This window comes from Leopardus geoffroyi, chromosome E2, assembly GCF_018350155.1.
Source record: "Leopardus geoffroyi isolate Oge1 chromosome E2, O.geoffroyi_Oge1_pat1.0, whole genome shotgun sequence".
In the NCBI taxonomy this organism is placed as follows: Eukaryota; Metazoa; Chordata; class Mammalia; order Carnivora; family Felidae; genus Leopardus; species Leopardus geoffroyi.
The window spans coordinates 2540741-2558041 of record NC_059335.1 but is presented as its reverse complement, the minus strand read 5'-3'; the positions used below and the strand labels follow the sequence as shown (position 1 = coordinate 2558041).

Sequence of the window (17301 nt, the reverse complement as noted above, 5' to 3'; positions counted from 1 at the left end):
AGTTGGGGCTTGTCCAGTATGATGAGACACTTGCCAGCAGGCCAGTCTGAGGACCCAGATGGGGTCCTCCAGGACCAGCCAAGAGGGTCCTTGGCTGCGCACAGGATAGAAACTAAATGTGAGCTGGCAGGCTGTGAGAGCAGACTTTATTGAAGGTAGAGAGAGAGTGTAGGTATAGACACAGTGTGCAGGAGACTCAGGAAGGTGAGAGCCTCGGTTTTGCTTGAGGTTCGGGGTTTTTTATTGAGGATTGTGGTCTGGACTACAGGTCCTCTCAGGCATCCAGGAACTGGTTAGAGCAAAGACCAGGGCTCAGGTGTTATTCCCTGGAGGCAGATCTGGGCGTGGAGTGGTTTAGCCCCAGTGGTAGAGGTCTAGAATGCGCATATGACGGCTTTATTGGGTCATTTTCCCCTGGTCCTTCATTAGATTTTGCCAGTTCCAAAGAAGTGATTAACTCCTTGTCCCCTACAAGGAGGACATACATTATTTGCAATACGAAGCATGTGTGAAGTTGGGGGTGCAGGCCCTAGCAAGAATAGAAAAGGGGCAAGCAGCAGGTTTTTATGGAGTTCTTCGGTTTCTCTATCTCAAAATGTGATTATGTTTGTTCTTGGCAAATAGGATGCCACCTTTCCCGTCCCCCTCGTGGGAAATCCACTTAAAGGAAGAGTGGGAAGGCAGTCAATAAGGAAACAAAGGCTTGACTATACTCTTCAGAGGGTGATTGCACACACTGAGGGTAATTTCACATGCTTGAGCCCCAGTGACTACTTGAGCATGTAAAACTAGTTTTCCAAGTCAACTAAAATCCTGAATTAAAGGGGGTGGGGGTTTCACTGGGTTGGCACAACTGTGTCTGAGCTCAAGGAAGCTGTCATCATTTCTTACAGCAATTTGCATATGGACCGGGTTGCTACTTTAATAAAAAGAACGCGTATCTTTATGACCTTTGTACATCCAGTCACCTTCCCGTCTTAAAAAAATTTTTTTTAACATTTATTTATTTTTAAGAGACAGAGCACAAGCAGGGGAGGGGCAGAGAGAGGGGGAGACACTGAATCCCAAGCAGGCTCCAGGCTGTCAGCACAGAGGTTGATGTGGGGCTCGAACTCACGAACTGCAAGATCATGACTTGAGCTGAAGTCACTTAACTGACTGAGCCACCTGGGCGCCCCCAATCACCTTCCCTTTGATGGTAGTGCTGGTGGTGGTGAAGTGGGGCTCTCTTAAACTTTATCTAAAACTGAGTTTTGTTAATATGCCAGCTCATCTCAGCAATCAATGTCAGATCCCCCCCCCCCCAAGTTTTACTGAGGTATAATTGACATATAACATTCTATTAGTTTCAGGTGTACAACATGATTTGGTATTTGTATATATTGAAAAATGATCACTGCAATAAGTTTACTTAACCTCCATCACCACATGTGTTACATAATTTTTTTCTTGTGATGAGAACCTTAAAGATCCACTCTGGTAGCAACCCTCAAATACCCAGACATCAGATTTTAATCACCTGGTGAGAGTTTATGAGGTGCCCAAGTTATGTGAAAATAGGACCAGTGCTTGGAAAAACCCCTTAATTTCTTTTTTAATGTTTATGTATTTTTGAGAGAGAGACACACAAACAGAATGCAAGCAGGGGAGGGACAGAGAGAGAGGGAGTCACAGAATCTGAAGCAAGCTCCAGGCCCTTGAGTTGTCAGCACAGAGCCTGACGTGGGGCTCAAACTCACAAATCATGAGATTATGACCTGAGCCAAAGTCAGATGCTTATACAACTGGCCACCCAGGTGCCCCTAGGAAATCCCCTTAAAAAGCAGTGGTTCTTCAGCGGGGCTGAGTTTGCCTCCGAGGGGACATTTGGCTGTGTCTGGAGACCTTTTTTGTTGTCAAGATTGCTGGGAGGGCTGAGGCTGTTGCTCTTGGCCTCTAGTGGGCAGAGGGATGCTGCTCAACACCCTACAATGCACAGGACAGCCCCCACCCCAAGGAATAATCAGACCCAAATGTCAATTATACCGAGGTTGAAAAACATGGGTTCACTTCTTTCTCTACTTGCTCAGAACATGAAGTCTGCGGCCAGCTCCCTGTTTGGTCATAGCTGTCTCCCTGGCACTAGCATTTATCAGACACTTAATAACGACCTGTTAGATGAATCAACGGATAGCACGAACCTGTCATCAAGGCCCAGAGCAGGCAGGGGGAGGTGGGATGCTCCTGAGAGCTCAAAGGGACCTAGTTTGCCTGGAGGCAGGCTTGACATGGAAAGTCTAGGTTTCCAACCAGTGCGGAGCAAACAAAACAAATGGGGAGCAAGTAAAAACGAGTGAACGACCTGCAGCGAAGTCTCTGAGCACTTTCTGAAAAGAAAGCACCCGGGGCACCTGGGTGGCTCAGTTGGTTAAGCGACTGACTTCAGCTCAGGTCATGATCTCATGGCTCATGAGTTCCAGTCCCATGTCAGGCTCTGTGCTGACAGCTCAGAGCCTGGAGTCTGCTTTGGATTCTGTGTCTCCCTCTCTCTGCCCTTCCCTTGCTCACTCTCTGCCTCTCTCTCAAAAATAAATAAACATTAAAAAAAAAAAATCTTTCAAAACTATAAAAAAAAAAGAAAGAAAAGAAAGCACCCTAAACTGACCAGTCAGAGGAGTCCCTTCCGCCCCGCTCCCCGGCTCCGCCCCGCTCCCCGGCTCCGCCCCGCTCCCCGGCTCCGCCCCGCTCCCCGGCTCCGCCCCGCTCCCCGGCTCCGCCCCGCTCCCCGGCTCCGCCCCGCTCCCCGGCTCCGCCCCGCCCCCCGGCTCCGCCCACCGCTCAACCTCACGCCTCCCATCTCAGGCGCATGCGCCCACTGCCTTCCCTCAGGGCTCGGCGCGTGACGTCACCACGCAAGGGGCGGGCGGCGAGCCAGAGGTATTACCATGGCGACCGCGGCCAGCTCAGCTATGCCCGCTGTGAGGGCAGAGCCCTCTGCAACCGACCCCAAAGCTCGCGAACGGGTCGGCCACTGTGCCAGGACCTGGCAAGCTGGGCCAGGGAAAGGAGGCGGGGACGCCTGAGTCGGAGACCTTTGTCACTCCCAGGCACCTCCTGTTTCTCTGCCCCTTTGAGTCTACGACACCCAGAAGTTTCTGGGCCTCGCTTTCCTAGGCCGTCAGTCTGATGGTCGCCCTGGAGACAGCCAGACGCCGGAAGCTTGACGCATAAGGCGGGGCCAGGCTGGAAGGAGGATTCCGACTGGCAGAGATGCCACACCGCAGGCTTTGAACGACAGGTCGGGGGCGCACATGCGCGTTGAGTTGGCCGCGCGCATTCGCGGTCCGTGGTGTCCAGGGGTCCGCGAGCCTCGGTCGCCTGGGCAGTGTCGCAGGTCGCGCTGGTGGAGGGACGCCGAGTCTGCGCAGGCGGGGCCCCCGCTCCGGGCCTCGGTCACGAGTCCAGAAGTGCCGGCTCCAAAGAAGTGCCTCCGGAGGTGAGTGCGACCCCTGGTTATCCCCGGGTTTCCGAATGCAATGCCCAAGCTCCTAGTAACAGCCCCCACTCACCGACATGTGACGTCATAGCTCCCATCCAGGGGGAGAGGGCAAATTTGAAGGTGTCGTAGATTCTGAGTCGCCCACTTGTACCCCCCCCCACCCCCTCTGCGACGGGGAGTTTGGGTTGGGACCCTTTCGTCCTCTGTAGGCCTCAGTTTCCCCTTTTGTGAAATGATCTTTGGAGTTACTCTGCCCCTTACTAGCTCTGAGACCCCGGGCGAGGTGCACACACTCTGTGCCTCGGTTTCCCCCAAATTGAGGGGGATGATAGAATTTGACTCTCTAATGGAACCTTAGGACAGTGCCCCGCACACCGTGACCTCTCAAGTGTTAGTGTCTGATTGTCATCGTCGTCATCTTTGGTTTGGGGATTTGGACAAGTCCCTCGCCTACTCTGGAGTCTCGGTGTGTTGATTTGGGAAATGGACGTAGTGGGTTTTGTGAACGTTAATCTTGCTTCTCAGCACACAGCCAATGACTGTCTAACCGGAGGGATGCTACGGGGTTTGGTGGTAGGACCCTGTAATTCCAGAAATCTGCCCTTGTCACCTCCGCTGCTGCACGACCCTGGTCAGTTCTCGTCCTTGAGGAGCTCTGAGTTTCCTCAAGTGGAAAATTATGGGGACGGACTTCTTTTTTTTTTTTTTTTAATTTTTTTTTTCAACGTTTATTTATTTTTGGGACAGAGAGAGACAGAGCATGAATGGGGGAGGGGCAGAGAGAGAGGGAGACACAGAATCGGAAACAGGCTCCAGGCTCTGAGCCATCAGCTCAGAGCCTGACGCGGGGCTCGAACTCACGGACCGCGAGATCGTGACCTGGCTGAAGTCGGACGCTGGGGACGGACTTCTAATTCTCACTCTGGTCCAAGCACTGGCCCTAACTTTGCTTGGGCAAGCTGTTCTGTCCATCTTCGCGTCATCTGTAAAATAACCAGGGGGAGCTCAGTTGACTTGGAGGTCACTTTGAATTACAGTCAGAAGATCTGGTGTCCCTCTCCTCACCCCACCTTACCCTCCCTTTGTATCCAGCATCTTATTCTTAGTCTCAGATATGCCTTCATTGCCTTTCTTTTAATGTTTATTTTTTAATGTTTATTTATTTTTTTATAACTTTTATTTTTTTTTAAATATATGAAACTTATTGTCAAATTGGTTTCCATACAACACCCAGTGCTCATCCCAAAAGGTGCCCTCCTCTATACCCACCACCCACCCTCCCCTCCCTCCCACCCCCCCCTCCCTCCCACCCCCCATCAGCCCTCAGTTCCTTCTCAGTTTTTAAGAGTCTCTTATGCTTTGGCTCTCTCCCACTCTAACCTCTTTTTTTTCCTTCCCCTCCCCCGTGGGTTTCTGTTAAGTTTCTCAGGATCCACATAAGAGTGAAAACATATGGTATCTGTCTTTCTCTGTATGGCTTATTTCACTTAGCGTAACACTCTCCAGTTCCATCCACGTTGCTACAAAGGGCCATATTTCATTCTTTCTCATTGCCACGTAGTACTCCATTGTGTATATAAACCACAATTTCTTTATCCATTCATCAGTTGATGGACATTTAGGCTCTTTCCATAATTTGGCTATTGTTGAGAGTGCTGCTATAAACATTGGGGTACAAGTGCCCCTATGCTTCAGTACTCCTGTATCCCTTGGGTAAATTCCTAGCAGTGCTACTGCTGGGTCATAGGGTCGGTCTATTTTTAATTTTTTGAGGAACCTCCACACTGTTTTCCAGAGTGGCTGCACCATAATGTTTGTTTATTTTTGAGAGAGAGACAGAGACAGAGCGTGATTGGGGGAGGGGCAGAGAGATGGAAACACAGAATCTGAAGCAGGCTCCAGGCTCTGAGCTGTTAGCACAGAGCCTGTCGTGGGGCTTGAACTCACGAACCATGAGATCATGACCTGAGCTGACGTCAGATGCTTAACCGACTGAGCCACCCAGGCGTCCCTAATGTTTATCTATTCTTGAGAAAGACAGAGTGTGAGTCTGGGGTGTCCCAGACTCTGGGGTGTCCCAGAGTGTGTGTCCCAGTGTGGGTCTGGGACAGTGACAGAGGGAGACACAGAATCCAAAGCAGGCTCCAGGCTCTGAGCTGTCAGCACAGAGCCTGACACCAGGTTCGAACCCACATACCTCCAGATCATTACCTGAGACGAAGTCTGATGCTCAACCGACTGAACCAACCAGACGCTCCAGTTTTGTTTTTTTTTAATTGTCTAGCAAAATTGGGCTAAATCAGGTTTCCCTTGCCCTGTCTCTGAAATCAGGGTTTAACTAGGTCAGTGCCCCCCTCATAACCTCTGGAAGCCCAAATCCTGTGGTCAGGAAGTTATTTTTTCATTTCTCTTTCAGGCTTTCTCAGTGAAGAGGTAAGTTTATCTGTAGCAGCTTAATGCTTACCAATCCCTTTTATCAGGTTATATCTGTTTTCGTTGTATTTACTGTTAGGACTATCTTTAGGGCAGGTGATACTGGGTTTCCATTTGGGGCAGTATATGTTCATCTTAAAAATGAACTTAGGGGGCGCCTGGGTGGCTCGGTCGGTTGGGCGTCCGACTTCGGCTCAGGTCATGATCTCACGGTCCGTGGGTTCGAGCCCCATGTCGGGCTCTGTGCTGACTGCTCAAAGCCTGGAGCCTGTTTCAGATTCTGTGTCTCCCTCTCTCTGTGACCCTCCCCCGTTCATGCTCTGTCTCTCTCTGTCTCAAAAATAAATAAACGTTAAAAAAAAAAATTAAAAAAAAAATGAACTTAGTACACAGGGACACCTAGGTGGCTCAGTGGGTTAAGCATCCAGCTTTAGCTCAGGTCATGATCTTGTGGTTTGTGAGTTCACACTTGATCTTAGCCAAAAGGCCGAGAAGCGATTGTGGTTTGTGAGTTCAAGTCCCGTGTTTGGCTCTGTGCTGACAGCTCAGAGCCTGGAGCCTGCTTCGGATTTTGTGTCTCCCTCTCTCTTTTCCCCTCCCCCTCTCTCCTCTGTCTCTCTCTCTCAAAAAAAAAAAAAAAAATGTTAAAAAGATTTTTTTAAAAGATTTTAAAAACAAACAGTACAGGGTGACTGGCTGGCTCAGTTGGTGGAGCATGTGACTCTTGTTCTTGGGGTTGTGAGTTTGAGCCCCATGTTGGGTGTAGAGAGCACTTAAAAATAAAATCTTCGGGGCGCCTGGGTGGCTCAGTCGGTTAAGCATCCGACTTTGGCTCAGGTCATGATCTCATGGTTCGTGAGTTTGAGCCCCGCGTCGGGCTCTGTGCTGACAGCTCAGAGCCTGGAGCCTACTTCACATTCTGTGTCTCCCTCTCTCTCTGCCCCTTTCCTACTCATGCTGTGTCTCTGTCTCAAAAATAAACATTAAAAAAAAGTTTTTTTTAAATAAAAAAAAATCTTCAAAAAAACCACAACTTTGTACATTCATTGGTTCTCAGTCTTGGTTTTACATCAGAGCCATTTGGGAGCTGTTAAAGAACATAATATTGTGTGGGGCGTCTGGGTGGCTCAGTTGGTTAAGTGTCCAACTTCAGTTTAGGTCATGATCTCACAGTTCATGAGTTCGAGCCCTGCATCAGGCTCCATGATGGCAGTACAGGGCCTGTTTGTGATTCTGTCTGTCCCTCTCTCTGTCTCTCCTGCACACACACACTGTGTGTGTGTGTCTCTCTCTCTGTCTCAAAATAATAAATTTTAAAAAATAATACTGTGCTCAGATCCACCTCTGGAGATGAGTTCAAATTGTGGTGGTTGTGACCCAGTACACTGTGTTTTAAAACTCCTGGGGCGCCTGGGTGGCGCAGTCGGTTGGGCGTCCGACTTCAGCCAGGTCACGATCTCGCGGTCCGGGAGTTCGAGCCCCGCGTCGGGCTCTGGGCTGACGGCTCAGAGCCTGGAGCCTGTTTCCGATTCTGTGTCTCCCTCTCTCTCTGCCCCTCCCCCGTTCATGCTCTGTCTCTCTCTGTCCCAAAAATAAATAAACGTTGAAAAAAAAAATAAAAAAAAAAAAAAACTCCTCAGAAGATTCTAACGTGTTAGGTTGGAGAAACACTGACCAGGTCATCTATAAAGGTCTGTTGTGCTCTAACTCTCATTCATGTTTTCATTCCTAAGTCCTAAAGAGGTCTTTGTCTACTTTGGCTTCCTTCATTCAGTAACTAACCCCTTCATCTAAATAATTGTGAAGGTGTTCCTTGCAAGGCTCCCCAAAAGGTGCCAGTTTGGCATGTGGACTATTTTGAGTTGAAGGCAGTCAAGACCCTGCAGGCTCAGGAGAAACTTACCCCTCCCTTAACTGCCTAGAAGAATCTAAATTGGGGGTCTTTCCAGAATAAGCGTTATTACCAGAGATAAATATTACCTGAGTGACCCATCTGTATGGCAGGGTAAACATCTTCTTACCAAACATCTGTTCTTATTGCCCTGCTCCCCTTTGAAGCCCCAGCCCCCGATCCCACTCCTTAGCTCAGGATGGCATGGCTACCTCATCTTACCTTTCTGTCTTGAAACCTCTCTCTTTTATGTATGTGGGGATCCCGTGTGTTCAAAATTAAATTGTTTTTCTCCTATTAATCTATCTCATGTCAGTTTAATTCTTAGACCAGCCAGAAAAACCTTTGAAGGGTAAAGGAAATTTTGTCTTCCCCAAGATATTTTTTATAATAAAACTGTAACTGTAAGTATGGTGCTTTCCTGAGTTCTGGGAGTCCACTAGCCCCATACTAGTGGGACCCTCTGAATTTGTAGCCAACTTGTGCAGAAGCCAGGAGCCCTGATGTGGGGCTGTGTTGTGCCTTCAACCTATGACCCCCAACCCCAAATAATCTAGTTCCCTCTAATGCTGTTATGATTTATCCCCACCCCCCATTAGGTCTGATCTAGAATTAGGCTGGTAGTGTTCCAACTACAGCACTCCTGTGGAGGGTGGGCTGGGGAAGGTATTGGAAGAGCCTGTTGTTACCCGCCCCTCCCCCCCCCCCCCCCCCCCCCACTTGGGCAAGAAGTCATTTGATAATGATTGGGCTGCCTTTTTTTTTTTTTTTTTTTTTTTTTTTGAGAGAGGATGCAAGCAGGGGAGGGGCAGAGAGAGGGGACAGAGGATCTGAAGCAGGCTCTTCGCTGACAGCAGAGAGCCCTAAGTGTGGCTCGAACTGACAGACCACCGGATCATTACCTGAGCCAAAGTCAGATGCTCAACCAACAGAGCTACCCATGTACCCCAATAATAGCTGGGCTGCTTAAAAAAAACAAACTGACCAGTGATCTGGACCATGCTCCTGCTTTATTAATGCTGATGTGAGCTGCCATTTGGAGTGTTTCTCATAGACCAAACAAAATACCGAGACCTGGACCTCACTTCGCTCCCAGGCGGAACCTCCCCTGTAGGTTCTTTGGCTGGTCTAATAATTAAATTGATATAAGACAGATTAACAGGAGGAAAACAAAAGCTTAATAACATACACACCTCCTGTGCACACGGGAGAGACGCAGGGAAACAGTAACTGCGAAATGGTGGAAGCCATTGCCTTCAATATCATCTTCAACTGAAGACAAAAGATTTTCCTGGGCGTTAGTTACGGGAGGGCACCAGGGAAAGCACAATAAGCAAGAGTGGGTTGTAGTGCAGACTGAAGTCCAGCCTTTCCCATTGGTCCAGGGTTTCCTAGAGATTAAAAAGGGGTAGCCTCGGGGCGCCTGGGTGGCTCAGTCGGTTAAGCGTCCGACTTCAGCTCAGGTCACGATCTCGCCGTCCGTGAGTTCGAGCCCCGCGTCGGGCTCTGGGCTGATGGCTCAGAGCCTGGAGCCTGCTTCCGATTCTGTGTCTCCCTCTCTCTCTGCCCCTCCCCCGTTCATGCTCTGTCTCTCTCTGTCTCAAAAATAAATAAAGGTTAAAAAAAATTTAAAAAAAAAAAAGGGGTAGCCTCTACTCTGTTTTTAGAGCTTGTCTTGCGTCTGCCGTGTCAAGGAGGCACACCTGGAAGTGGCGTCCTTTACCCCCTTCTGTGCTGTCTTTCCCCTCCTGCCGCTTGATCTGATGCATCCTGTTGTGAGTCCACACAGTGCTTGCCGACCTGCGTCAGGATCTTGGCTCTGTGGCTACCTGGCTACGGAGGTGATGGCGAGCAGTCCTCCTGTTCAGGACGGTGGGTTATGTCACCTCCCGGGATTATCACAGAGTAAACAGGCTAATAACTACAGCTCTTAAAAACAGTGCCCGCCACACGAGTCCAATAACCGTTGGTGGTGGTTTCAGTTGTTTTTCTTCTGATAGTAAATGTGAAGTGGCTGGCGCCTAATTGCTTACCAAGATGACACATAGTATCTGTTTAATACAATTCATATTGCTAGTAGTAGCTGCCATGTACTGAATATTCACACTATGTGCCAAAGTGGGTAAAGCACTTACGTTACCGCACCTTCGCTGTAGCCCCACGAATGTAGTTTACTCTCGACAATCCCCGTTTCATCAGCAAGAAAATCCAGCCCAGAGCGGGCTGTCCCACTTGGGCAGGGCCACAAAACAAGTGTATAGCCTGCTCATCTGCTGAATGTCAGAACCTCCTGTTAGCCTTGCTGTTTTCTACCTCCGATGTTACAGTGATTACATAGCGATATACATGTGTGATTTATAATAAGAAATAATTTATTTGGTCTTCATCCCCATTTCTGGCACAGATCTCCTAAAACCTTGGAATTTCCTTGGAATTGAGTGATGAAGGTGCCTTGAACATGTTCATGAGGTGACTTTCTGAAAGCACGTAGGGATGGGACTGGTTGCCAAGAGAACTGACCAAGTCCTGGAGGGTTGGAACTTCCAGCCCCCACCCCCCTGATCTCTGGGAGGGGAGAGGAGTTGGTGGTTGGATCAAACACCAATGGCCAGTGATTTAATTGATCATGCCTATATAATGGAGCCGCCCTAAACCCCCAAAAGCATGGGGTTCTGGAAGCTTTCAGGTTGGTGAACGTGTGGAGATGTGGGAGAGACCCAGACACCCTTTCTCTGTACCTGGTCCCGAGCATCCCTTACATCTGGCTGTTCTTGAGTTCTGTGCTTTTATCATAAATCACTAATCTAGTGAGTAAAATGTTTCTCTGGATTCTGTGAACTGCTCTAGCAAATTCATTGAACCTGAGGAGGGCGTCGTGGGAACCTCTGATTGACAGCCGGTTGGCCAGAAGCACGGGCCAGTCTTTTGGACTGAGCCCTTCACTGTGGGATGTCACGCTATTTCTGGTAAGGTGTTAGAATTGAGTTGAATTGGGGGCGCCTGGGCGGCTCAATCGGTTGGGCGTCTGACTTCGGCTCAGGTCATGATCTCGTGGTCTGAGTTTGAGCCCCGCGTCGGGCTCTCTGCTGACAGCTCAGAGCCTGGAGCCTGTTTCAGATTCTGTGTCTCCCTCTCTCTGCCCCTCCCCTGTTCATGCTCTGTCTCTCTCTGTCTCAAAAATAAATTAACGTTAAAAAAAAAAATTAAAAAAAAAAAAAAAAAGAGTTGAAATCGTAGGACCCCCAGCTGGTGTCAGAGAACTGCTTGTGGTGGCAAGTGGCGAAAAAAAACCAAAAGGCATTACAATTGGTGTCGTTTGGAACATGTAACCCCATTCTAGATTCCTGGGGCCCCATTCCCCCAAGAAAGATCCCTTCTTTCTTTTGACTCTAACAAGACCTTGACAGAACAACCAAGGGTCTGCACAGCACCCTTATAACATTCCCTTTACCTCATGCAGTTTGGAATCACGTGGGGGGCTCCATCCCAGACACTGGGCTTCATTTGGCCCCAGGTGGTGCTGCTCCAATTTTTTATTTTTATTTATTTATTTATTTATTTATTTATTTATTTTAAATAAAAAAAAAATTTTTTTTTAATGTTTATTTATTTTTGAGACAGGGAGAGACAGAGCATGAATGGGCGAGGGTCAGAGAGAGAGGGAGACACAGAATCTGAAACAGGCTCCAGGCTCTGAGCCGTCAGCCCAGAGCCCGACGCGGGGCTTGAACTCACGGACCGCGAGATCATGACCTGAGCCAAAGTCGGACGCTTAACCGACTGAGCCACCCAGGCGCCCCCCCAATTCTTTAAAGAAATGGTATTTGTGTGACTGGATGGAGGTGTTAGCTAACAGTGGTGTTAACCATTTTGCAGTATAATTGTATCCAGTCAACACACTGTGCACCTTAAACTTACACAGTATCATGTGCCAGTGATAATCAAGCTGGAAAGAAGAAAGAGTTCCTCAGGTGCTCAGTCCAGATTGGGAACCACAGGGGTAGAGATTCTTCTACCCCAAGAAGAATTTCCTCGTTCGTTCCTGCACCTCAGAGTCCTTTGGGGTGAGGTGGTGTGGGCAGAGGTTGGGCAGACAAACGAATGGGCAGCCGTGAGTGTGAAAAGCTCTGAGATGAGGAAAAGTATAGGATCCTGAGGGACCACAAGCTAATAAATGCTTCCTCCACCCAAGCGGGGAGAGGGGAGGCAGAGGGGGGGTTACCCCAGGGAGGATTTCTGGGAGGAAGTGCAGTGCAATCTAAAGGAAGGGAGAGATCGGATGAAAGTGGGCATAAAGGGGATACATCACTCTGCCTGTGTTCCATTAACACCGGCTGTGAGGGAGGCTAAGAAGGGTAGCCTTGACTCAGGGTGGCTGTGGACCAGCTCAATGTCAGGGTTCCTTCACTGTTGGGAGCAACCAGCAGAACTGACGGTCAGATGCATCTGCTAATAATAACCAAGCAACTGTGGTAATAATATAGCAACTAAGTGCCATTTGCCAAGCACACACTGTGCAGCAGAAGTTAGGCTGAACGTTTGACACCCAGTATGGCCTTGAACCCTTGTGGCCACCCAGAGAGATGCTTTGTCCGGTCTTATAAATGGGGCCTCTCTCTGAGCCTCAGTCCCCCCCCCCCCCGCCACCATATAGGAGGCACAACTCCCTATGTACACTTGTGAGGATTTAAGGAACTCACATCTGATGCTCCCAGCACACAGTAGGAACTCAGCAGATGGTAGTTGCTTTTCCTAAAGCTATCGAGTGCCATCTAGTGGTTGAGCAGCACACAGCCACGGTGCCACCTGGTGGCCACATCCCGCAATTGCTCGGCCGGGCTGAGGGGTATTGCTTGCACGCAGGCGTTCTCAAACTAGGCTCCCCGTGCGGGGCAGGCAAATGCTGCAAGTGAGGGGTGCTGGCAGGGTGTGAGACATAGAGAGCGATGGGGATAGTTGTGGACGGAATCCATCCCACATCTCCAGCAGAGTGCTGCTATGTGGGGATGCAGACTTACCTAGAATTCCCCTAAATTGTGATTTTTTTTCACCCCAAGGAACGCCAATTCATGTGGAAGGCGTCTCTATTTTTAGAGATGGGCACTAATAGAAATTGTTTTGCAAACACTGTGTTGGCCAGACACATCCGGAGTCTGACTATAGCCCATGACCCATCATTTTTGTGACATCTAGTTATATGGTCATGTATGACTTTTAAAATAAATCTTAACCTCACCCCCATTTTTGGTGATTGTGGTGGTTAATTTTATGTGTCAACTTGACTGGATCATGGGCTGCTCAGATACTTGGTTAGAGATGATTTCTGAGGGGCGCCTGACTGGCTCAGCACTGGAGTATGTGACTCTTGGTCTCGGGGTTGTGACTTCAAGCCCCACGTTGGGTGGAGATTACTTAAAAATAAACTCTGGAAAAAAAAAAAAAGGTGATTTCTGTGAGTCTGTGAGGGTGTTTGCGGAAGATCTTAGCATTTGAATCAGTAGACTGAGTAAAGCCAAAGACCCTACCTTCGCGGTTTCGATTACCCAATCCACTGTGGGCCTGAATAAAACAAAAAAAGGCTGAGGGAAGGGGCAAATTCTGTCTCAGGCTGACCCCTTGGTGTGGAATTTACAACACTGGCTTTCATGGGTCTCCAGCCAGCAGATGGCAAGCTGTGGGTCTTCTCAGACCCCATAAACACATGAGCCGATTGGTCCTAAGAAGCACTGTGTGTTGTATGTAAGCAATGAATCATGGGAATCTACTCCCAAAACCAAGAGCACACTGTATGTTAGCCAATTTGACAATAAATTATATTTTAAAAAAAGAAAAAAAAGAAATCTCTTTATATATATCCTATTGGTCTGTTTCTCCAGAGAATCTTAAGTTGTAGTGGTTTTTTATTAATTGCCTATTATGTGCCCCATGCTTTACCTGCATTATTGTCGTATAATTTTCCCTGCAACTTAAAGGATAGTGATTATTAGCTCAACTTTAAAATCATCAGTTTATAATAGGAACCTTTATTTAGCTCTGAGCACATGTTAGAGATTTTGCTAAGTGCAATATATTGATGACTTCATTGAGTTTCTATACCAAGTTCTTAAGGTGGATTCTGTTGTTATCCACATTTTGCAAAGGAGGAGACAGGCACAGAGAGGTTGAATGCCCCCCTCCCTATTTTTATAGGTGGTGTTTTGACTTTTTTTTTTAAATTTTATTTTATGTTTGAACATGTAAAATGTCCACATGGTTCAAAAGTCACATTTTTTTTTATTTTTTTAAGTAATCCTTCCACCCAACGTGGGGCTCTAACTCACAACCCCGAGATCTAGGGTCACGTGCTCCACTGAGTCAGCTAAGCACCCCAGTTGACACTCATTTATACCTTCCTAATTTTACTTAAGAATTCATTCTGGAAATATTCTTTAACAGGTGCCAAGTTTATCCAATCCTTTCTGTGTGTGTGTGTGTATGTGTGTGTCTACATCCTGGTCAACAGTGATTACAGACTTGTAGTTTTTGGCATTGTCATGAGGAGTACTCCATGGTTGTTTAAATTTATTTTTGATTTCTAATCAAACTTAGCAGCTTTTTACTAATCATTGATGATTCAGGTTTTGCTTCTGTAAATTGCCTGTCTGTATTTCATTTTTTCATTTTTCATTTTCATTTCTTTTTTTTTTTCAAATAAGTCATTTGTTTTTTTATTGATTTTTGGGGGTATTTTGTATAATCAGGTTGCAATTTCTCAGCAACAAACAGGCTATGTATGATGGGGTCATCCATCCATCCAATCCATCCAATCCATCCATCCCAAGTTAACATATACTCTAATAATGATTTTGGGAATAGAATTTAGTGATTCATCACTTACATATGACACCCAGTGCTCATCCCAACAAGTGCACTCCTTAATGCCCCTCACCCTTTTAGCCCTTCCCTGCACCCAATACCCTGCCAGCAACCCTCACTTTGCTCTCTTTATTTAAGAGTCTCTTATAGTTTGTCTCCCTCTCTGTTTTTATATTATATTTGCTTCCCTTCCCTTGTGTTCATCTGTTTTGTATCTTAACGTCCTCATATGAGTGAAGTCATATGATATTTGTCTTTCTCTGACTATTTTCGCTTAGCATAATACCCTCTAGTTCCAACCATGTAGTTGAAAATGGCAGGATTTCATTCTTTTTGATCGCCGAGCAGTATTCCATTATATATATACATATATACATATATATATATATATATATATATATATATATATATATATATATATATACATACATACCATAGCTTTATCCACCTATTAGTCAATGGATATTTGGGCTCTTTCCATACTTTGGCTATTGTCAATAGAGCTGCTATAAACATTAGGGTGCATGTGCCCCTTTGAATCAGCACTCTTGTATCCCTTGGGTAAATACCTAGTAGTGCAATTGCTGGGTCATAGGGTAGTTCTAGTATTAATTTTTTGAGGAACCTTCATTCCAGAGTGGCTGTACCAGCTTGCATTCCCACCAGCAATGCAAAAGAGATCCTTTGTCCGCATCCTCACCAACATCTGTTTTGCCTGAGTTGTTAATGTTAGCCATTTTGACAGGTGTGAGGTGGTATCTCATTGTGGTTTTGATTTGCATTTCCCTCATGATGAGTGATGGTGAGCATTTTTTCATGTGTCTGTTAGCCATTTGGATGTCTTCTTTGGAAAAGTGTCTATTCATGTCTTTTGCCGATTTCTTCACTGGATTATTTGTTTTTTTGGGTGTTGAGTTTGATGAGTTCTTTATAGATTTTGGATATTGACTCTTTATCTGAAATGTCGTTTGCAAATATCTTCTCCCATTCTGTCGGTTGCCTTTTAGTTTTGCTGATTGTTTCCTTCACTGTGCAGAAGCTTTTTATTTTAATGAGGTCCCAGTAGTTCATTTTTGCTTTTGTTTCCCTTGCCTCCGGAGACATGTCAAGTAATAAGTTGTTGCGGCCGAGGTCAAAGAGGTTGTTGCTTGTTTTCTCCTTTAGAATGTTGATGGCTTCCTGTTTTACGTTTAGGTCTTTCATCCATTTTGAGCTTATTTTTCTGTATGGTGTAAGAAAGTGGTCCAGGTTCATTTTTTCTGCATGTCACTGTCCAGTTTTCCCAGCACCACTTGCTGAAGAGACTGTCTTTATTCCATTGGATATTCTTTCCTGCTTTGTCAAAGATTAGTTGGTCATACGTTTATGGATCCATTTCTGGGTTCTCTATTCTGTTCCATTGATCTGAGTATCTGTTTTTGTGCCAGTGCCATACTATCTTGATGATTACAGCTTTGTAATGCAGCTTGAAGTCTGGAATTGTGATGCCTCCAGCTTTCGTTTTCTTTTTCAGGATTGCTTTGGCTATTCGGGGTCTTTTCTGGTTCCATACAAATTTTAGGAGTGTTTGTTCTAGCTCTGTGAAGAATTCTGGTGTTATTTTGATAAGGATTGCATTGAATATGTAGATTGCTTTGGGTAGTATCGACATTTTAACAATATTTGTTCTTCCAATCCACGAGCATGGAATATTTTTCCATTTGTTTTGTGTTCTCTTCAATTTCTTTCATAAGCTTTCTATAGTTTTCAGTGTATAGATTTTTCACCTCTTTGGTTAGGTTTATTCCTTGGTATTTTATGGTTTTTAACGCAATTGCAAATGGGATTGATTCCTTGATTTCTCTGTTTCTTCATTATTGGTGTATAGAAATGCAACCGATTTCTTTACATTGATTTTATATCCTGCAACTTTGCTGAATTCATAGATCAGTTCTAGCACGTTTTTTTGGTGGTCTTTTGGGTTTTCCACATAGAGTACCATGTCATCGGTGAAGAATGAAAGTTTGACCTCCATCTGGATGATTTGGATGCATTTTATTTCTTTGTGTTGTCTGAGAGCTGAGGCTAAGGCTTCCAACATTACGTTGAATAACAGAGGTGGGAGTGAGAGTGGACATCCTTGTCATGTTCCTGACCTTAGGGGGAAAGCTCTCAGTTTTTCCCCATTGAGGATGATATTAGCGGTAGGTCTTTCATATGTGGCCTTTATGATCTTGAAGTATGATCCTTCTATCCGTACTTTCTTGAGGGTTTTTATCAAGAAAGGATGCTGTATTTTGTCAAATGCTTTCTCTGCATCTATTGAGAGGATCATGTGGTTCTTATCCTTTCTTTTATTAATGTGATGTAACACATTGATTGATTTGTGGATATTGAACCAGTCCTGCATCCTAGGAATAAATCCCACTTGATTGTGATGAATAATTCTCTTAATATATTGTTGGATCTAGTTTGCTAGTATCTTGTTGAGAATTTTTACATCCGTGTTCATCAGGGAAATGGGTCTGTAGTTCTCCTTTTTAGTGGGGTCTTTGTCTGGTTTTGTAGTAAAGGTAATGTTGGCTTCATAGAATGAGTTTGGAAGTTTTCCATTTCTATTTTTTGGAACAGCTTCAAAAGAATAGGTGTTAACTCTTCTTTAAAT

General features: G+C 46.2%; 1 protein-coding gene across 1 annotated transcript in view; it reads left to right on the top strand.

Annotated features, from left to right (window-relative positions):
• The first annotated feature begins 3277 nt into the window (after positions 1-3277).
• Positions 3278-17301, top strand: part of ZNF667 (zinc finger protein 667) — a 60916-nt gene continuing 46892 nt past the window's right edge. Inside the window, exon 1 of the mRNA XM_045440251.1 lies at positions 3278-3475. The gene's annotated coding sequence lies outside the window, so the exon portion shown is untranslated. The remainder of the gene's footprint in view (positions 3476-17301) is intronic.